Raw genomic sequence first — 20,647 nt, forward strand, 5'->3', positions numbered from 1 at the left:
AGCTACCAAAGACTGCAGCAGCTGTTTCTTACAGCTGAAGAAGACTAATGAACATGTTTTTCCCCCCGTCCTTCCTGCTTATGTTGGCAAGGCAGAGAATTCAAAACCCACCTCTTGAGGGTAGGAGCAGACGAACGAACCGTGCATCAGCACTTGGATGTAGCTGCAATGTTGCGGCTAGGCAGGCCAGTCAAGCTAGAACACTGAGTCCTGAGCTGACTTGTTGATGCTTGACTGCGAGTTATCATTAACACACAGGAAGAGAATTCACGGCTCTATGGTTTGAGAAGTTCTGGGATTCCAGATTCTATTCTCAGATACCACCTAAGCAGCTTGCATTCATAAAATCACTGATTCCAGTGTGAGCTGGGGGTGGGCTGGGCAGGCAGAAATTGTTCTCATTTTCAAAATTAAAGTGCTTTGAGCTGAGTCTGTGTGTCATGCAATGCTTCTGCTTTTTCTGCAGTTAGAGAAAGTAATAGCATGAATAAGCAACCGAAAGAGCGTTGCTGGAGCTAGGCACAGATATGTAAAATAAAGCAGGTAAAGTAACTGAACACATATTGGATGTGTACCAGTAAACACAGTATTTTGCAGTCTAGATACCTACTTGGATGCTTAAGGGAAAAAAACGTGAATGCTCCTATTTACCATATCCCAAAATGCAAGAGGGAGGAGACATTTGAAATTATATACAAAAAATTCCAAATAGATATGGGGTTGGATTTTTTTAGTACTATTTTTCTGCATTGCACAAGTAATTTGTTTCAGAGCAGTAGCCGCGTTAGTCTGTATCAGCAAAAAGAATGAGGAGAGTCTCTAAGGTGCCACAAGTACTCCTCATTCTTTTTACAGGTAATTTGTGGAACTCACTGCTGCAGGATGTACAGAGAAATAGTGTGGTTAGTGAAAACATGATTACATATATATGTGAATAGCAAATATGTGCAAGGGTATAAGACAGGAGAAAACATTAGTAGTGTGTTTGAATGGATGTTAAGAAAAGGCAAAATCTGGCCTGGCTTCTCCAGTTATGGGATCAAGAATAAAAATGGCAACGGGTTACATTCTGCAAATGGCTCTGCTCAAGGCCATAAGGAGCCCAATTGATTTTCATGGCTGTGCCTGGGCATATCCACTTGCCGGATCTGGTCTTAGAAGCTGTTGAGTCTTATGCTTTTAAGCCCTTATTCAGGACAGCACTTAAGTACATGCTTAAATGGTGCCCTGAGTTGGGGACTTTAGGACATAAGTTGATCACTCAGTTGAAGTCATGCAGGCAGTCTCTCCAGGATATAATGGCAAAGCTGGTCTGAGGCATCATAGATAAACTTGAAAGGGTTAGATTTTTGTTGATGAACGTCAATTTCACCACACACGCACGATGAAAAGATATTTCCATCCACGACCATAGAAATTTTCAGACAGGCAAGGGAAGAAAAATGCTGCTTGAGATTCAAAACGTGAACGCTTTATAACTGTTCAACACAAACTATCAGCGTCGCATGTCAAAATAAATATCCTGAAATCAAACATCAAATTTTCAACATCTACTGTCATTAAATAATTGTGACCCCTTCATAATTTTACTGCAATGGAACTTTTTAAATTGATAAAAATAGAAAGAAAAAACAAAACATAAAACCTGTAATAGAGAAAACCTGTGGAATTAGAGATGAGTCTGCTGATCTTTGATACCTGGAAAGGGGTCAGGGCGGAATTTCCCCCAAGGTCAGATTGTCAGTGACCTTGGGGTTTTTTCCCCTTCCTCCGCAGCATGTGGCTGTGGGGTCACTTGCCAGGATTATCGGGGTATATATCTCACTTCATCATTCCCCTGTCCTCAGGCACTGGTGTACTTCCGTCCCTCCTTTTCTCTGCCTGTGGCATGGAATAGACTAGTCTGCTGTGGTTTGTAATGCTTTGGTCTCATTTCTGTTGTTGGATTCAGTGTGTGGGTGCTGGCGGCCTGTGAGGTACAAGAGGTCAGATGAGATGAGATGATCTGGTGGCCCCTTGTTGCCGTGATTTCTGTGCCGGTGACTCTGTACTGGATTAAATTATACAATCAATTTGTAAGCGCCTAAAGGTTAAAAGGGTGATGAGAAACAGCCAGTATGGGCTTGTCAAGGGCAAATCATGCCAAACCATCCTGATTTCCTTCTTTGACAGGGTTCATGGTTCCGTGGATTGGGGAGGAGCAGTAGATGTGATCAGTCTTGATTTTTTTTTTAAATAAGGCTTTGGACACAGTCCCAGATGACATTCTTATATGCAAACTAGGACAATGTGGTCAGATTAGTGTAAGGTGGGTGTACTCAAAGAGTAGTTATCAATGGTTTGTGTCAGACTGGGAAAGTGAATCTAGTGGGATCCCACGGGGGCCAATCCTGGATCCAGTACTATTAAATATTCTCATTAATGACTTGGATAATGGAATGGAGAGTGTACTTATAAAACTGTGGATGACACCAAGCTGGGAGGGGTTGCAAGCACTCGAGGACAGGATTAGAATTCAAAATGACCTTGACAAATTGGAGAATTGGTCTGAGATCAACAAGATGAAATTAATTAAAGACAAGTGCAAATAACTGTGTTTAGGAAGGAAAAATCAAATGCACAGCTTCAAAACGAGGACTGACTGGCTAGGCGGTACTGCTGGAAGGGGTCTGGGGGTATTGTGGATCACAATTTGAATATGAGTCAACAGTGTGATACAGTTGCGCAAAAGGCTAATATCATTTTGAGGTGTATTAACACAAGTGTCGTCTGTAAGAGAAATGTGGTAATTGTCCCGCTGTACTCAGCACTGGTGAAGGCTTCAACTGGAGCATGGTGTCCAGATTTGGGCAGCAGACTTTAGGAAAGTGGTCGATAAACTGTAGAGAGTCCAGAGGATAGTAACAAAAAGGGTTTAGAAAACTTGCCCTATGAGGAAAAGTTTTTAAAAAACAGGGCATTTTAGTCTTGAGATAAGAAGACTGAGGGGGGACCTGATAAGTCTTCCAATAGATTAAGGGGCTGTTATAAAGAGGGTGGTGATCAGTTGTTCTCCATGTCCACTGAAGGTAGAATAAGAAGTAATGGGCTTACTCTGCAGCAAGGGAGATTTAGGTGAGATATTAGGAAAAGCTTTCTAACTATAAGGACAGTTAAGCTCTGGAACAGGCTTCCGAGGGAGGTTGTGGAATCCCTATTTTTGGAGGTTTTTAAGAACAGGCTGGACAAACCCTGTCAGAGCTGGTCCAGGTTTACTTGGTCCTGCCTCAGTGCAGCGGACTGGACTTGAAGACTTCTCAAGGTTCCTTCCAGCTCCGTATTCCTATGAATCTCCTATAACTGTACAAATTTAAATCAATAAAAATATATTTTTTAAAATGCTTATAAATAAACATTGCTATGATCTGTCAAAAGTATAAAAAAATAAAAATCAAATTCTGCCAAGCTTAATTATAGGTGGTATTCACATTGCTGTGAAGCAAATGGACATATCTGTACCTAGATATTTGGTCTGCATGGACCATTCATAGAATCATAGAATATCAGGGTTGGAAGGGACCTCAGAAAGTCATCTAGTCCAACCCCCTGCTCAAAGCAGGACCAACCCCAACTAAATCATCCCAGCCAGGGCTTTGTCAAGCCTGACCTTAAAAACCGCTAAACCTTGTTTTTGTTCTGTCAATTCTATGTTCTATATCACTTGATTTATTCCCTAAAGCTCTCTTTTCATTTGAAGAATATTTATCGTAGTTGTCCCATCCCATGTATATTGATTTTTATGAGGAAGTTATTAATATACCCCATGTGTTGAAACCTAGGAGAGCTAATTACATCATCCTGATCGAAGATCCCCGCCCACCCCAATAAAGGTAGTCATCTTACCTGTGAAACTGACTAGAAAATCATAACTAGCAAGACATACATTATAGGGGAGAGGTATACAAATTGCATTGAGAGATGAAAGGTTTCATTCTGTTTCCTTATTACATTTCTGTGAAACAAACCATGTCGAGCTGTGATTTACTGGGCTGCTTCATTGGCTCTGGAGTCAATAGATATCCGTGTTCACCATTCATTTTAGAACCATCTTCATCTACTCTCTGAATGGGGACATTATGGAATAATAACTGGATAGAGACTTCTGTGCTAATTTGCTGCAGGATAATGTATGATGTACACATGGTTCATTTGCTAGAAGTGGTGTAAAAACCTGCCTTGTTCTTGTATGCCTGCAAAGTTGGGGGGGTTTCTGGATAAGCTATCCTTGCCAGGCACCTGGCTGGCATGCATCAAACTAAATAGCAGAGACACCAACATTGGATTCATATTCTGTTTAGTTGAGACTGCAGACCTATACGGTATGCTTGCAGCCTGGGTTGGCATAAAATTGAAGTATCTGTAAGAACCTTGTTTGTAACTGGAAATATTTAGCACTGCCATAGCAAATTGCATAGTATTTTGACAGTTTTTTTTTCTTACTTGCTATGCTACAAATATACTATTTTACCCAATTGCTAATGAACAGCCCTCCCTTTTAATAACAAAATTCCAATATTTTTCTTTCTTTCTTTTTTTTTTTAGCACTCGGGTTTTAAACATAACTCAGAATCTGGCTTGCTTTCACCATTAGTTTTGGAAGAGAAGTGCATTGCATTTAATTACTGTGATGTGGGACGGAAACTTTAAATATGTTATTGATTCGTACAACCGGCATTAAAAAAACTACAAAATGGAGCCAGTTGGATTTAGTCTCTAACTTGTTCTTAGAACAACACTGCCAAGGCTACATTCTACTTCCCAGGCTGCAATGGTATTGATTATGATGCTGATTTTTTATTACAGTAGTACCTTAGGATCTTAATAGAAATCAGTGTGCCACTGCACTAGGTGCTGTACAAATCTAGCAGGAGAGAGTTCACGCCATGAAGAACTAAAAATCGAATTAGACGAGATAAAGGGCTAAGGGGGAAGGGATAAAACATAGAAGCAGAGCTATTGTCAACAAATGTCACATTAATGCTATCACAGTTCAAGAGTTAACTGCAACTTTTATCCCTTGGTCACCTCCTTAAGGACAACCTGCTTAGGTTTCAGACTTCTAGCCATCACCTTTCTCTGGGGGGGGGGGGAAATCCCACAAATCTATCACTGCAGACAGGATCCTGGACTTTATGCTGCAGACTCATGCAGTTCACTGTGTTTATCTCAGCCAGTCTGTGTTTAGTCCTGTTGTCTTGGGAGCAACGACGGGGTGAACCTATGATCAGCCAGTCTTCATAGAGCAAAGTACTGTTTATTCAGAACAAAAGCTTTGCAGAAAAAAAAGGTCTTAAAAACAGCTTCTATGCAGGTCTTGTGTTCCAGGTGTCACTCGTCTTCCACATCCCTGACAGGATCAAAGTACTTCAGGGCCCTCTCACAGGGCCTGTCTCTGGTCACCATTTCATGTCAGTGTAGGTCAGAGCAGTTATTTTATCTAGTCTCATGTCCTTTATGTTTGTAGGTTTCTTGAAGCAAGTCAAACCAGACTATGCTATTTCCCCAGGGGGTGAAACTTCAAAAGAACTTGTCACATGCGTTGTTCTCAGTATTGGGGATTTGCATTAATTAACCCCCCTCCACCCTTTGACACTTTGTAGTTCACCCGTTGAATACAATCACTAGCAAGCCCTTGAAGAGACATATAACACAGATATCATAGTCTCTGACTATTCCATGTTTCCAAAGCATCTGTCACAAGAGCCATGATTTTTCTTGGGTTTGGTGTGTTTGATTTTTGGGTGGGGTTTGGTTGGAAAGGGATCGAACAGGGGCACCAAGGAAGGAGAAGGGATACTGAAGGGAGGGGTAATGGAGGATAAGAGGGGAAGGAGGAGAGATGGAGGATAGGGGGAGGGAGGCTGCAGAGATTGGGATGGAGTTGAAGTAATCGGCACAGGGGACAGAATGTCCCAAAGTTGAGTAAGATGAGCAGGACTTGGCTCGATAATTGTAAAATTACGTCCTCTGATCTGTGCTAATGGCCCCCCACTTTCATCACTATTAGGATGACCAGATGTCCCGATTTTATAGGGACAGTCCCGATATTTGGGGCTTTTTTTTTATATGGGCTCCTATTACTCCCCCCCCCACACACACACCCCATCCCAATTTTTCACACTTGCTGTCTGGTCACCCTAATCACTATTGGTGGAACCGAAGAGTTGAAATTAGCCTTCTTCCGTATGTGCCGTTCGTCATCAATACGACCATCTGCCAAAACCATGCTCCTTTCCCGTATCTTGGTAAGAGGGATGGATGTTTGCTTTTGGAGTTGGCTAGCTGCTCCTAGACAGCCATGTCTTTCAAGAGGATTTGGGCTAGAACTGGTTGAAATTTGGAATTGCCATCATGCAGGGAACTCTGAGGTTTTGAAATCTGATTTTGTCCCACATCGGGATGAAAAGTCTATCAGAGAGTTTTTGAGTAAATGAAATATTCTGAAAATATTTGGTTTGACTTTATCGTTTTTGTGTGTGTTATACATAAATTATATTATAAATGTCAAAGTATTTCAATTTCATTGAATCAACATTTTCTGATGGAAACCTGTTCTGTCAAGGCGCTGGTGAGACCTCATTTGGAGTACTGTGTGCAGTTCTGGTCTCCCATGTTTAAAAAAGATGAACTCAAATTGGAACAGGTGCAGAGAAGGGCCACTAAGATGATCAGAGGAATGGAAAACCTGTCGTATGAAAGGAGACTGGAGGAGCTCGGGTTGTTTAGTCTGACAAAACGAAGGCTGAGGGGGGATATGATTGCTCTCTTTAAATATATCAGAGGGATAAATACAAGGGAGGGAGAGGAATTATTCCAGCTTAGTACTAATGTGGACATGAGAACGAATGGATATAAACTGGCCGTGGGGAAGTTTAGGCTTGAAATTAGACGAAGGTTTCTGACCGTCAGAGGGGTGAAATATTGGAATGGCCTTCCGAGGGAAACGGTGGGGGCGAGGAACCTGTCTGGTTTTAAGATTAAATTAGATAAGTTTATGGAGGGAATGGTTTAATGGTAAAACATATTAGCTGAGGAATACCAAACAATGGCAGGTAAATAGTATAATGGCTAACAAGGGTCAGGCTGGAGACTCTTGCCTACATGCTCGGGGTCTTACTGATCGCCATATTTGGGGTCGGGAAGGAATTTTCCTCCAGGGTAGATTGGCTGAGGCCCTGGAGGTTTTTCGCCTTCCTCCGCAGCATGGGGCAGGGATCGCTAGCAGGAGGGTTCTCTGCCAATTGAAGTCACTAAAACACAGGATTTGGGGACTTCATTAGCAGAGTCAAGGAAAGGGTAGGGACGGTTTTGTGGCCTGCAGCATGCAGGAGGTCAGACCAGATGATCATAATGGTCCCTTCTGACCTTAAAGTCTATGAGTCTATAATTTTTTTGACCAGTCTTGATTTTGGGCCACTTTTGGATACTTGCATAACTTTTCATGCAATATAAAGAATGATCCTGCTCCAGTCTAGGGTAACGATACACGACTCTGATGAAACTGCACCTGCGATGCTATGTTTAATTCTGGGCATCTCAATGGTAGAAAGGTTTTGACCAATTGAGATGAATTTGGAGAACAACAGAGCAAAAAGATTTAGTGGCTGTAGGTTTTGATTTGTGAAGAAAGATGAAAGGAATTAAATATGCATAACTTGCCTGCACCAAAGGTGGATGTGACAACTAGCTATAAAGTGATTAGGGTGATAGAATAGGATGAAATTGAACAAATGTGCTAAATCTTGAGGGAAAATTCCCAACAACAAGCTCTAATAGTTTTTTTCCTAACAGAATCTCTTTTTGGTGCACACCCAGCACTCCAGAACGCAGAGTAGGGAACAATCCACTACTGACCAGGGGAATAAGCAAGGTGACCTAATAGAAATTAGAGACGGGGAAGGCTTGTATTGTTAGTTGAAGAATTGCACTGTCTTTTAAGGATCCGCTGTAAAATTGATCCCTGGACTGTGTCTTATTGAGGACCTTCACAGAAGTTAATGCTGACAGAGCAATACATTGAGTTTGCCAGGGCCGCAGCGAAATTCGTCAAGCTAACTGAGAGACTGAAACGTAAGAACTTCCAAGTGGATTTCTCTGCCCTGTTAATTATAAGATTAATTGTATCTTTCATCTCTGAAAGATACAATCTCTCACCCTTAGCCTCCAGCTTGGTTAACATTGCAAGAACACATTGTAGAGATTGTTTATGAAGACTGACGGTCTTTCTGTAACCCAGCACAGTGAACAACATGGCTGCCTTTCCTTCAGGCTTTGAACAGAAAGCGACGGGATCTGAGAGTGAATTCAGGACCCAACATTCTTAGCAAAAGGCTGGCTGAAATTCTGTGCTGTGTCTCTCAGAGCCCTCAGCGTTTGAGGGTGATCTGGGGCCTGGTATGACACTGGGGCTTTTTATGAGCTACTCCAGTCTGGGGCTACCCAAATCCCCTGCTCCTGCCCTGGCACGCACCTGCAGCAGGGCTCGTGGGGAAGCATAGGCCTCTTGCCGCCCAATGCAGTGCATGCACTGGCTGAATTCTCCCCATGGCCCCTTGCAGACTGTTCACAGACCCTAAAGACCAGGCCGAAACAGGGCAAGATCTCTTGGCAGTGAGTGGCAGGTCCATGTCTGTTCCTCCTATGGTAGCCTGAGGGGGGGGGGTCTTCTCTCCAGCAGGAAGGAATCTTCACATCTGTTTTAGGAAGGGCCCAGACAGGCCCAAGGAAACTTCCAGTGACCCAACAAAATTTGTCCCTCAGACAGCAGAACATGGATCCTCATGACACTGGCTATGCCTTCCAGCTGACTACCTGCTATATCTTGGCTCTAGAGAGTCATGAGGGTTATAAGCATCTGCCGATAGTCACCAAAATGAATTCTCTTATGTTCCTCTCTAGAGGAAAATGCCTGTGTAGGCTTTTGGGTGTGAATTGGGATGATACCAAGCTACTCCGCATGCCCCGTGTAGAGGACTTGGGGGATGGGAATGGGAACCCCACTTCAGTGACGTTAACTGGCAAAGGATGGGGAGAGAATGGGCAATGCTGAGCACAGATAAGAAGCTAGGGGTGGGGAGAAGATGAGGCCGCATCACCATTCCTTGGGCACCACCCATGGCTAGCACCTTCCAGTGAGGAACTGATGATTGCTTGGCTGAGGCCCTGGGGTGCAGGAGCCCATTGCAAAGAACCCTATGCCATGGAGCAGTCAGGACAAGTTTGACATGTTACAGACCTTATTTATAGGATGCTATCCTAGAATATCAGGGTTGGAAGGGACCTTAGGGGGTCATCTAGTCCAACCTGCTGCTCAAAGCAGGACCAATCCCCAGGCAGATTTTTGGCCCTAAATGGCCCCCTCAAGGATTGAACTCACAACCCTGGGTTCAGCAGGCCAAAGCTCAAACCACTGAGCTATCCCTCCGTTTATCGCTGAGTAGTGTCTTGGGAACTTGGAGTAATCGGCTCTGGATGAGCTCCTTGACCCTTAAATTCAGCTGCATATTGGTTCTTTGGCATGTGGTGCTGTTCATAGAATCATCGGGTTGGAAGAGACCTCAGGAGGTCATCAGTCTTACTAAGAGAGCCAGTGCTGGTTTAGGTTGCATGAACCTTGTGCTGTTCATAAACAAACTAGGGAAATGCAACCTAGATGGAGCTACTATAGGGTGGATGCATAACAAGTGGGGTCCTACGGGGATGTTCTGGGTCCGGTTCTGTTCAATATCTTCATCAGTGATTTAGATAATAGCATAGAGAGTACACTTATAAAGTTTGTGGACGATACCAAGCTGGGAGGGGTTGCCAGTGTTTTGGAGGATAGGACTAAAATTCAAAATGATCTGGACAAAGTGGAGAAATGGTCTGAAGTAAAAAGGATACAATTCAACAAGGACAATACAAAGTACTCCATTTAGAAAGGAACAATCAGTTGCACACACCGAAAATGGGAAATGACTGCCTAGGAAGGAGTACTGCAGAAAGGAATCTGGAAGACATAATGGACCATAAGCTAAATATGAGTCAACAGTGTAACAGTGTTGCAAAAAAAGCAAATATCATTCTGGGATGTATTAGCAGGAGTGTTGTAAACAAGACACCAGAAGTAATTCTTCCACACTACTCCGCACTGATTAGGCCTCAACTGGAGTATTGTGTCCAGTTCTGGGCGCCACATTTCAGGAAAGATGTGGACAAATTGGAGAAAGTCCAGAGAAGAGCAACAAAAATTATTAAAGTTCTAGAAAACATGACCTATGAGGGAAGATAGAAAACATTGGGTTTGTTTAGTCTGGAAAAGAGAAGACTGAGAGGGGACATAAAAGGTTGTTACAAAGAGGAGGGAGAAGAATTGTTCTTCTTAACCTCAGAGGATAGGACAAGAAGCAGTGGGCTTAAATTGCAGCAAGGGAGGTTTAGGTTGGACATTAGGAAAAACTTCCTGTCAGGGTGGTTAAGCACCGGAATAAATTGCCTAGGGAGGTTGCGGAATCTCCATCACTGGAGATTTTTAAGAGCAGTTTAGACAAACACCTGTCAGGAATGGTCTAGATAATACTTAGTCCTTCAGGGGACTGGACTAGATGACCTTTTGAGGTGCCTTCCAGTCCTATGATTCATCCCAAGTGACTATGACAACTATACATGGAAACTACTTAACCCACTGCTGAATGCAGCCACCGCCGGGTGGAAATGCAGGAGCAGTTTAATCCTTGGACACTAAAAGTCTCTAGTTCCATCAGGTCTGGCCAGGAAAGACCTATAGGAAACATTATGCCAGGAACAAGGAAAAATCTGTTCCTGGAGGGAACCAGTTGGCCCTGTCTCTCTTCGACTGGGATTCCCACTTTTCCATTGAGCCTCTCCCAGCTTCTGGTCCCCTTCTCTGCATCCTGCCGTCGGGTGGTGGAGTCTAGAAGATGCGTGGAGCTGGGACAGGGGAGGTGAGCAGGGGAACATGAGGCTCATTGCCTGCTTGGGGGTGTGGGAGAGAGGTCCTGGAACTGAGCAGGAAGGGAGGTGAGGCTGGGGCAGTGAAGGAGCGAGGTTGGAGCAGAGTTAAGTTCCTGTCCCTTTGCACAGGGTTAACAGCATACACAAGCTCTGTTTTGTGTCCTGTCCAAAAGATGGCACCTCCTGGAGCAGAGGGCAGTGCTGAGGCGTTTGCTCGCTTCTCTGATTTGGTACTGAACACCACCTACTGAAGCAAACGTCATTCATTGCAGCACCTGATCTCCTGGCCGAGCATAGATCTGCCCTGAACCTGCTGACTTAGTTTGTGGTCACAACTCCGGTCGGGCAGTTAGTCTGGGTTTGAACAATCCCAGCAGGAACAGAAACGCAGAGGGCGGCAGCCATGGGAGGTCAAAAGAAGGTTTTGAAAAGTGACCGTCTCGTGTGTGAAATGACATTGTGGCTCAGTGTTAAAAGTATGTGGGCTCAGGGGAAATTGGCTTCATACTCTGACAGGGCTGTGTGTGTCTGTAGTTATTCCAGGCAGAACTCACTTTTTACGTTTGGTTTCCTTTTCACTGGAGCCATCAGTCAGGAAAAATTGATAATTCCTAGTCACTTGCAAAATGTGTAATCAACGCAGGTTTGTTTTTCATATAATAGATTCCAAATAATTATTTACAGCCCTGCAGCATAATGGGTATAATTAGGGACATAATAACACTTACCCACCACCCAGGGGTGTGCGGAGGCTTAATTAATATTTTTAAATCTCTGCGAGATCCTCTGAATAACAACAATATATATATAGTACAAAGAAGAATAATTATAATGATAAAGTTGTTGTATATGAGCAAGCAACCAGCACAATGGAAAATCTGGGCCTTCCACCCATTGGGAGAAGCCAAGTGACTGGATTTCCCACCCTCCACCCCCACATGCTTAACAAATCTTTTGAAGTTCAGTAATAACTCTCAGCTTGTAGGCCTGTTGTCGGCAGTGGCGCTACACCAGAAGGAAAACGACAGCAGGATCTGGCCCGTGGCTTGGGTCCAGGGGTGAAAGTAACTTAAAGAATTTACCGGTACTCCGGAGTCCTTAGGAGAGGGCGGGGCCTCTCCTGGAAGAGGCGGGGCCTTTAAATCTCCGTGCGCTTTAAATCAGGATTTAAAGGGCCCGGGACTGGGGCTGTGGTAGCAGCAGCTGGGAGCCCCGGGGGTGATTTAAAGGGCCCGGGGCTCCGGCTGCCACTACCGCAGCAGAGCCCCGGGCACTTTAAATCACCATCGGAGGGGGCTCCCGGCTGCCGCCGCTACCCCAAGGCCCGGCCTCTGGCGGAGCTTTAAAGGGATGGGGCTCTGCTGGAGTAGCGGCAGCTGGGAGCCTCTGGGCCCTTTAAATCGTCCCCGGAGCCCTGCTGCTGGAGCCCCGGGCCCTTTAAATTGCCCCCAGGGGAAGCCGATCCACCCAGGTATGGCGCCCTGGCTTACTTTCACCTCTGCTTGGGTCCCGTCTAATTGAGAAACTGTTGCTTTTCCACTGTGAGCACTGAAATCAAAGCTGCTACCATCGTCGCACTAACCGTCTCAGGGCTTGTTACTTCCCTGCATGTGGGGAGTAAATCTACAGCGTGCTAGTGGGCCATGCACTGGCTTGCCTAGTGGACCTTGCTACCTTATGCTAAAAGTTTCCTGGTGTACTTTGATCTAAAACAGCAGTAGGTCCAAGTGCACTACAGAACTTTTAGTGCATGGTAGCAAGGTTCACACAGCGACTTAGTAGATTTACACGCCAGCTTGCCGCGCAGTTCCTTGCACAGACACGTCCTCTGTACATGAACTTGCACGGGCACTGGGGGTGCACCGGAACCCCTGGAAGCACCTTCTGCTGCACCTCTAGGGCGTAGGCCCTGATTCAGCAAGATAACGCAGCACATGTGACCCACTCAGTCAGTGCCATGGAGTATAGCCTGTGTCTTGAGTAGAGCTGCTGCTCGAGGGGTGATGGTAGTGAGCGTACTTGTGTTGTTTTATAAAGGGGTGGAGGGAGTTTGATTGCCCTGTGTCTTGTGTATAGGGACACGGGGCCTGAGACTGTCTGAAAAAAAATAAATATAATGCTCGAAAGCGTGCATGGCGCTTTACAGACTTCTTAGGAGTCAGTGCCTGTCCTGAAGAGCTTAGGAGACACAGACAGGAGGAGACAAAGCAATGCGATATGTTCTTCCATGCCCTTTCATTTGTGCTTGCATTTTTTTTAAGGTCCAGCCAATTTACTTTGTGTTTTCTTGTTGGCAGCTGTTGTTTCTGTGTTTAACCCTCAGTTGATCTCCCTTGCTGTTTCCAGCTCTTTCCTATCTTTGATTCTCAACTCAGAATGAATAAACAGATGTCTTGAATATATTTATTAATATTTTGCAGCCCAGATTCCACCTTGGGCTTCTCTTTGCTTTCTGAAGACAGCGAGAGCCCTACTGCTGTAAAATTCAGTAATAGCGCAGTCAGTTCATTTGTTTATCTGTCTCAGGCCTTGGCTACACTTACCGGCAAGTTCGACGGCTGGAAATCGAACTTCTGGGTTCGACTTATCGCGTCTAGTCTGGACGCGATAAGTCGAACCCGGAAGTGCTCGCCGTCGACTGCGGTACTCCAGCTCGCCGAGAGGAGTACCGCGGAGTCGACGGGGGAGCCTGCCTGCCGAGTGTGGACCAAGGTAAGTTTCAACTAATTCGAAATAAGGTACTTCGAACTTCAGCTACGTTATTCACGTAGCTGAAGTTGCGTACCTTAGTTCGAATTAGGGGGGGTAGTGTAGACCAAGCCTTAGTTCAAAGGAAATCATTTTTTTGAGACGCGCCACTCCAAGAGTTGTAATTCCAGGCAGTGGGAGCAGGTATTTGTCATTTGGTTTTTCTTTCCACTCTCACAATTTTGTAATTTACTTCTTGAATAAAACAAACTCAATCAAAAAATCCCTCAACGCACTCAAGTTTTGAAATTTTCCAATAAAAATAAAGTGCGAACACAAATTAAAAATTAAAGGAGTTGCTAATCTCACGACCACACAAACGCTCTCACATACTGGTTTTTATACTGTATATTAAATCATACTATAAGTAGCCATGAATCGCAAGCAGGATTAATTGTTTCCAGTATGTGTGTGGGGTTTTATTTTTGCATAATTATGATGGGAGCAGATTTTTTTTTTCTTTTAAGACACACTGCAACAGCTGGAATGGAAAGAAGCAATAGAGAATTCATTAGCTATTTTGGTAATAAATTAATGTAATGATTAAGTCTCTCGTTGTGAGCGTGTGCAAATCTTCATGCGCTCCTAACATATGTTACTGACAAAAATAAGTAAACTCATCCTGTAGCTTTATTAGACTGAATGTATCAGCCGTTCCCAACTCACTCTTGTGGAAGGTCCCCAATCTGTCTCTGAGCGGTGGGCAGAAGTGCTAGCAACAGTGAGGTGATCCCAGCATGACGTTTCTCTGGCTATGAATCATTTTTAAATAGAACATATGTATGGTTTTTTGCAAGGGGGAAAAACGCTAAAATTTGGTTAGCATCTCCCCCGGCCTTCAGGGCAAACTGGAAACTTCACAACGGGAAGTGCAGAGGTGTTGCTAGGGGTTAGGCTTTCACTCCATGCACCTGTTCAACTGCTTATTGCGTGAGGCTGTCGACTGCATTCTGCACATGTGACGCTAGCAGGAGCTACAGGCACATAAGAGCAGCACGTAGCCTGCTCGCAGAGTTCAGCCACTCAAACCGGGATTGACGCCCCCTAGAGGGATGGTGTCTGAAGCACCAGACTGTTGGGCAGTAAGTTGTCTGGGGATAGGGCAGGAATATGGAATTTCAACTCTGGAACTTGGAATTTTCTATGAGCTCCTGTTTCCCCCCTGTCCAGTCCCTGTCATCGCGCTGCCCGCAAAGGCCCAATCACAAGTTCCCTGCCACCCACCACAGCCCAGCAGGGCCAACCCACGTTGCTCACAAGGGACACGAGAGGTTCCCTGCTCTTCTCAAGTGAGGCTAAAGGCAGGTTTCGTATTCCCCATTGGGGCTGTATCATAGAGCTATGCCATGGCGGCAGTAGCACCCTTGGAAAGGGCTCCGGTCCTCTGCCCTGGCTGTTAATGGCAAAGCTCCCATTCATTTCAGTGGGGCAGGCATTAAGCACTCAATAGTCAATATTTCCTGGAGACCATAGAGGGAACTTGAGGCCTGATCCAAACCCAGTGGGAATCGAATCCAATGGACTTCAGGCCGTTGCCCTCTAGAGCCTTGTGGCTATGCTTGAATATTGGTGCTGCTCATAAATCTTCCATCCAAAACCACCTTTTCCTCCAAACCAGAAACTTTCATGAAATTCACTTTGGATGAATTATTTCCCTTTTCATGGAACAATTCCATCCTGTTCCCTGTGTGCATCAGCCCAATTTCTCTCGCTTCTTCCACGCCCAACCCTTTTTTTTCCACTGGGAGGAAGAATAAAGTGAGTATTTTCCCCACCACCCCAACTGCATATTTTTTTTTCAAAATCTTTTGGAAAATATTTTTCATTGAACAAATGAAAAAAAGTTCACAAAATTCCAAGGGAAAGGAGAAGCTTTAACTGTTGTTGTTTTCTTAACCAGCTCTGTCTAATAGAGCAAAATAATTGGCTATGCAAATACACAATGGAAGGTGGAAACTGACCACCTGTAATACTACTAGAGCTAGTATCTAGAGATGATAGAAAGCAAATTAGGCGTAAGTGTGCAATACACTTGGGCAGCTAAAAAGACCAAGGTGCATGTCAGCACCTGAGCAGGGAGGTAATCATAGAAGATTAGGGTTGGAAGAGACCTCAGGAGGTTGAGAAGCTGGATATGAGTCAACAGTGTGCTCTTGTTGCCAAGAAGGCTAATGGTTTTTTGGGCTGTATAAGTAGGGGCATTGCCAGCAGATCGAGGGAGGTGATCATTCCCCTCTATTTGGCATTGGTGAGGCGTCATCTGGAGTAGTGTGTCCAGTTTTGAGCCCCACACTACAAGAAGGATGTGGAAAAATTGGAAAGAGTCCAGCGGAGGGCAACAAAAATTATTAGGGGTCTGGAGCACATGACTTATGAGGAGAGGCTGAGGGAACTGGGATTGTTTAGTCTCCAGAAGAGAAGAATGAGGGGGGATTTGATAGCAGCCTTCAACTACCTGAAGGGGGTTCCAAAGGTCCACTGTGACCCCTAGGTCCTTTTCTGCAGAACTGCTACCTAGCCATTCGGTCCCTAGTCTGTAGCAGTGCATGCGATTCTTCCGTCCTATGTGCAGGACTCTGCACTTGTCCTTGTTGAACCTCATCAGGTTTTTTTTGGCCCAATCCTCTAATTTGTCTAGGTCCTCTGTATCCGATCCCTACCCTCTAGTGTATCTACCATGCCTCCTAGTTTAGTGTCATCTGCAAACTTGCTGAGAGTGCAGTCCACTTATGAGGAGAGGCTGAGGGAACTGGGATTGTTTAGTCTGCAGAAGAGAAGAATGAGGGGGGATTTGATAGCTATTTTCATCTATCTGAAAGGGGGTTCCAAAGAGGATGGATCTAGACTGTTCTGAGTGGTACCTGATGACAGAACAAGGAGTAATGGTCTCAAGTTGCAGTGGGGGGAGGTTTAGGTTGGATATTAGGAAAAACTTTTTCACTAGGAGGGTGGTGAAGCACTGGAATGGGTTATCTAGGGAAGTGGTGGAATCTCTGTCCTTAGAGGTTTTTAACGCCCGGCTTGACAAAGCCCTGGCTGGGATGATTTAGTTGGGAATTGGTCCTGCTTTGAGCAGGGGGTTGGACTAAATGACCTCCTGAGTAGGGTTACCATACGTCCGTTTTTTCCCGGACATGTCTGGCTTTTCGGCAATCAAACCCCGGTCCGGGGGGAATTGCCAAAAAGCCGAACATGTCCGGGAAAAATACGGACGGGCACTTCCTCTCCCGCGGCGGCTCTGCTCCTCCCCTGACTCAGACTTCGGCTCTGTTTAAGAGCCAAGCTGCCCGAGCCAACGCTACGGGCTTCGGGCAGCCCCCTTGCCTCCGGACCCCAGCTGCCGGCCGGGCACTTCTCCTCCCCGGCTCCAGCTGCTCTGCTCCGGCGGCTGGGGTCCGGAGGCACGGGGGCTGCCCGAAGCCGGTAGCGCTGGCTCAGGCAGCTTGGCTCTTAAACAGAGCCGAAGAGTCAGGGGAGGAGCACAGCAGCTGGAGCCTGGGAGGGGAAGTGCCCAGCTGGGGTCCGGAGGCATAGGGGCTGCCCGAAGCCCGAGCGCTACCGGCTTCATGGTTTGCCAGGCAGCCTCCAGACCCTGCGCCCCCGGCTGGGCGCTTCCCCTCCCGGGCTCCAGCTGCGCTGGGGAAGTGCCGGCCGGGGGCGCAGGGTCTGGAGGCTGCCAGGCAAACTGTGAAGCCAGTAGCGCTTGGGCAGCCCTTTTCACGTGGCTGGGAGGGAGGAAGGGCAGTTAGGGCAGGGACTTTGGGGAATGGGCGGGGAATGGGCGGAGTTGGGCGGCGAAGGGGCTGACTTGGGGCGGGGCTAGGGGTGGGAAAGGGGTGGGGCCAGGGCCCCATGGAGTGTCCTCTTTTTTTATTTTTTAAATATGGTAACCCTACTCCTGAGGTCCCTTCCAACCCTGATATTTTATGATTCTATGAGGTCATCTAGTCCAACCCCCTGCTCAAAGCAGGACTAACGCCAACTAAATCATCCCAGCCAGGGCTTTGTCAAGCCGGGCCTTAAAAACCTCTTAAGGATGGAGATTCCACCACCTCCCTAGGCAGGGCCGGCTCTGGCTTTTTTGCGGCCCAAGGCAAAAAAGCCTCCAGCCCCCTCTCCCCCCGCCCCCCGGAGCGCGGCGGGGAAGGGCGCCGAGCCTGGCCGCAGGCCGCTCTCCCTACTGGCCGGAGCCCCGGGAGGAGGGCGAAGAACCCGGCCAGGGCTCCGCTCTCCCCGGCGGCCGGAGCCGGAGCACCGCGCCGCCCCCCTCCAGGGGCCGCCCCAAGCACAAGCTTGGTGGGCTGGTGCCTGGAGCCGGCCCTGTCCCTAGGTAACCCGTTCCAGTGCTTCATCACCCTCCTAGTGAAATAGTGTTTCCTAATATCCAACCTAGACCTCCCCCACTGCAACTTGAGACCATTGCTCCTTGTTCTGTCATTTGCCACCACTGAGAACAGCCGAGCTCCATCCTCTTTGGAACCCCCCTTCAGGTAGTTGACGGCTGCTATCAAATCCCCCCTCACTCTTCTCTTCTGCAGACTAAACAAGCCCAGTTCCTGCAGCCTCTCCTTGTAAGTCATGTGCCCCAGCCCCCTAATCATTGCTCTAACTGTAGCTCGGGGTGTAAATGTACCTTCACTGCTGCGTTCATTTCATTAGCAGAAAGTGAGAGACCTATTCAACCAAGTTCAGAGGAGCAACAATAATAATAGAGCCTGAAATGATTTATGCAAAACTCAGCTTAGTCTTAACTGTGGAACTGGGCCTGGTGCTTTCTTAAAAATATATGAATCCTGATGTTCTGTAACACTAACCATTGTATCTGAATGAGCCAATCTGTACCACTATAACTAGAGCGTATCTTCATCCATGGATGTCTTCAAATTAAGCCTGGAGGCCTTCCTGGAAGCTATACTTTAGCCCAACACCAGTCACTGGACTAAATACAGAGGGAACTGGATGGAATTCTCTGGCCTGTGCTATTCAGGAAGTCAGACTAAATGATGTAATGGTTTCTCCTGGCCTTAAAATCTCTGAAATCTTTAAAAAATACAATATTTTCGGTCTATTTTAGGTAGTTCTCTGGCTCCCATTACCATATTACCTGAGCATAATCTTTAACACATTTATCCCCACAACACTCCTGTGAGGTAGGGCTGTGCTGTTTTCACCATTGTACAGATGGTGAAACTGAGGCACGAAGAGGCACAAGGTAGGCCAGGAAGTCTGTAGTGAACTTGGGTCGCTAGAACCTCATGCTAGGGCCCGAACCGCTGGACCTCTTTAAATCAGGTACCTCTTTCTATGCCAGCAGCAAATGTCAGTTTTTAAAAAGCTGGAAATACCCAAAGAAAGATACCTGGTGAGTTTTTATTTTTTAAGTGGAAGATAAAAGCATGTTTCACTTGTGTTGCTAAAACACATGGGCATTTTTTTGACAAGGATTCTGTACCCACGACAATGTAACTTTTATACATACAGCTTGTAATTTTTAAGGTAACCTGCAAGTACCCCAGTTTCAGATAATTACTCAGCATAGAATCATAGAATCATAGAATATCAGAGTTGGAAGGGACCTCAAGAGGTCATCTAGTCCAACCCCCTGCTCAAAGCAGGACCAATTCCCAGCTATATCATCCCAGCCAGGGCTTTGTCAAGCCGGGCCTTAAAAACCTCCAAGGAAGGAGACTCCACCACCTCCCTAGGTAACGCATTCCAGTGTTTCACCACCCTCCTAGTGAAATAGTTTTTCCTGATATCCAACCTGGACCTCCCCCACTGCAACTTGAGACCATTGCTCCTTGTTCTGTCATCTGCCACCACTGAGAACAGCCGAGCTCCATCCTCTTTGGAACCCCCCTTCAGGTAGTTGAAGGCTGCTATCAAATCCCCCCTCATTCTTCTCTTCTGGAGACTAAACAATCCCAGTTCTCTCAGCCTCTCCTCATAAGTCATGTGCTCCAGACCCCTAATCATTTTTGTTGCCCTCCGCTGGACTCTTTCCAATTTTTCCACATCCTTCTTGTAGTGTGGGGAGCATTTCCTATCCCCCTGCTCCACTCCCATCAATTTACAGGAACCGTTCTGCATCTGCAACAATATACCCACGCAGTACAACAACCTCATGTTAAACTACAGAAACATGTTCTCACAAGTGAATCCATTTTCAATATAATGTATCTCCATGCCCAGAATTATTCCCTATGAAATATTTCTTATATTTACTACATCAGACGATAGATTCAAACTTTGCCTGCATGTACAGTCTCAAACACCTGTAGTGCCCCCAAATCAACATATTCGGTGACATCAAACGCATCAATCATTCTGCTTCTAATAATGTCCGCCTCCGTGAATGCGCTCCTTCCCTATGAACCTCCTACGACTGTTGCATAACTTATTGCATCTTGGGACGCTGTTGCTCCTGGAATCTTCATTGTACATTTTATTAGCAGCATAGACATTCCCTTCTGTGCATCCAAGTAAGAAGTGTTGGTTGAAGATTTTTGGTCAAAAAGGCCATTCCCTACTCCCCTCCCAATTAAAAAAAAGTCTGTGGAAACAAAGACATTTTCATTTATTTGGGGGGTATTTTTGCTGGAAATATTTACCATTTTTGAGCATCTCTTGGTGTAAGTTGTTTGGGGGCACTAGTGACTGAGTGTTGAATTTGCGGGACTAGGGAATTTGTCTGGGTATCTTTTTTAATTGTGCTGAGTTCAAGGGGTCCCCAAAGAGCTGCTGTTGCTTCAGTGACGAGGGCAGAGTCACAAGTATTGGGTGAACCTGTCCCGTGCTAATGGCTCAGTGCAGAGGGACTGCCTGCCTCGCTCCCCCAACCCTCCGAAGACCTGGTTTCACTTCACCATCCCCCTGCATTCCCCATCCTCCTGCCCCAAAGATCCCT

At 45.9% G+C, this 20,647-nt stretch overlaps 1 protein-coding gene across 4 annotated transcripts in view; it reads left to right on the forward strand.

Annotated features, from left to right (window-relative positions):
- The window catches only part of LOC101944360 (acid-sensing ion channel 2-like), a 329,276-nt gene that overhangs the window by 4,808 nt on the left and 303,821 nt on the right, over positions 1 to 20,647 (forward strand). The window lies entirely within an intron of this gene.

The sequence above is a fragment of the Chrysemys picta genome, chromosome 24 (genome assembly GCF_011386835.1).
Source record: "Chrysemys picta bellii isolate R12L10 chromosome 24, ASM1138683v2, whole genome shotgun sequence".
Classification (NCBI taxonomy): Eukaryota; Metazoa; Chordata; order Testudines; family Emydidae; genus Chrysemys; species Chrysemys picta.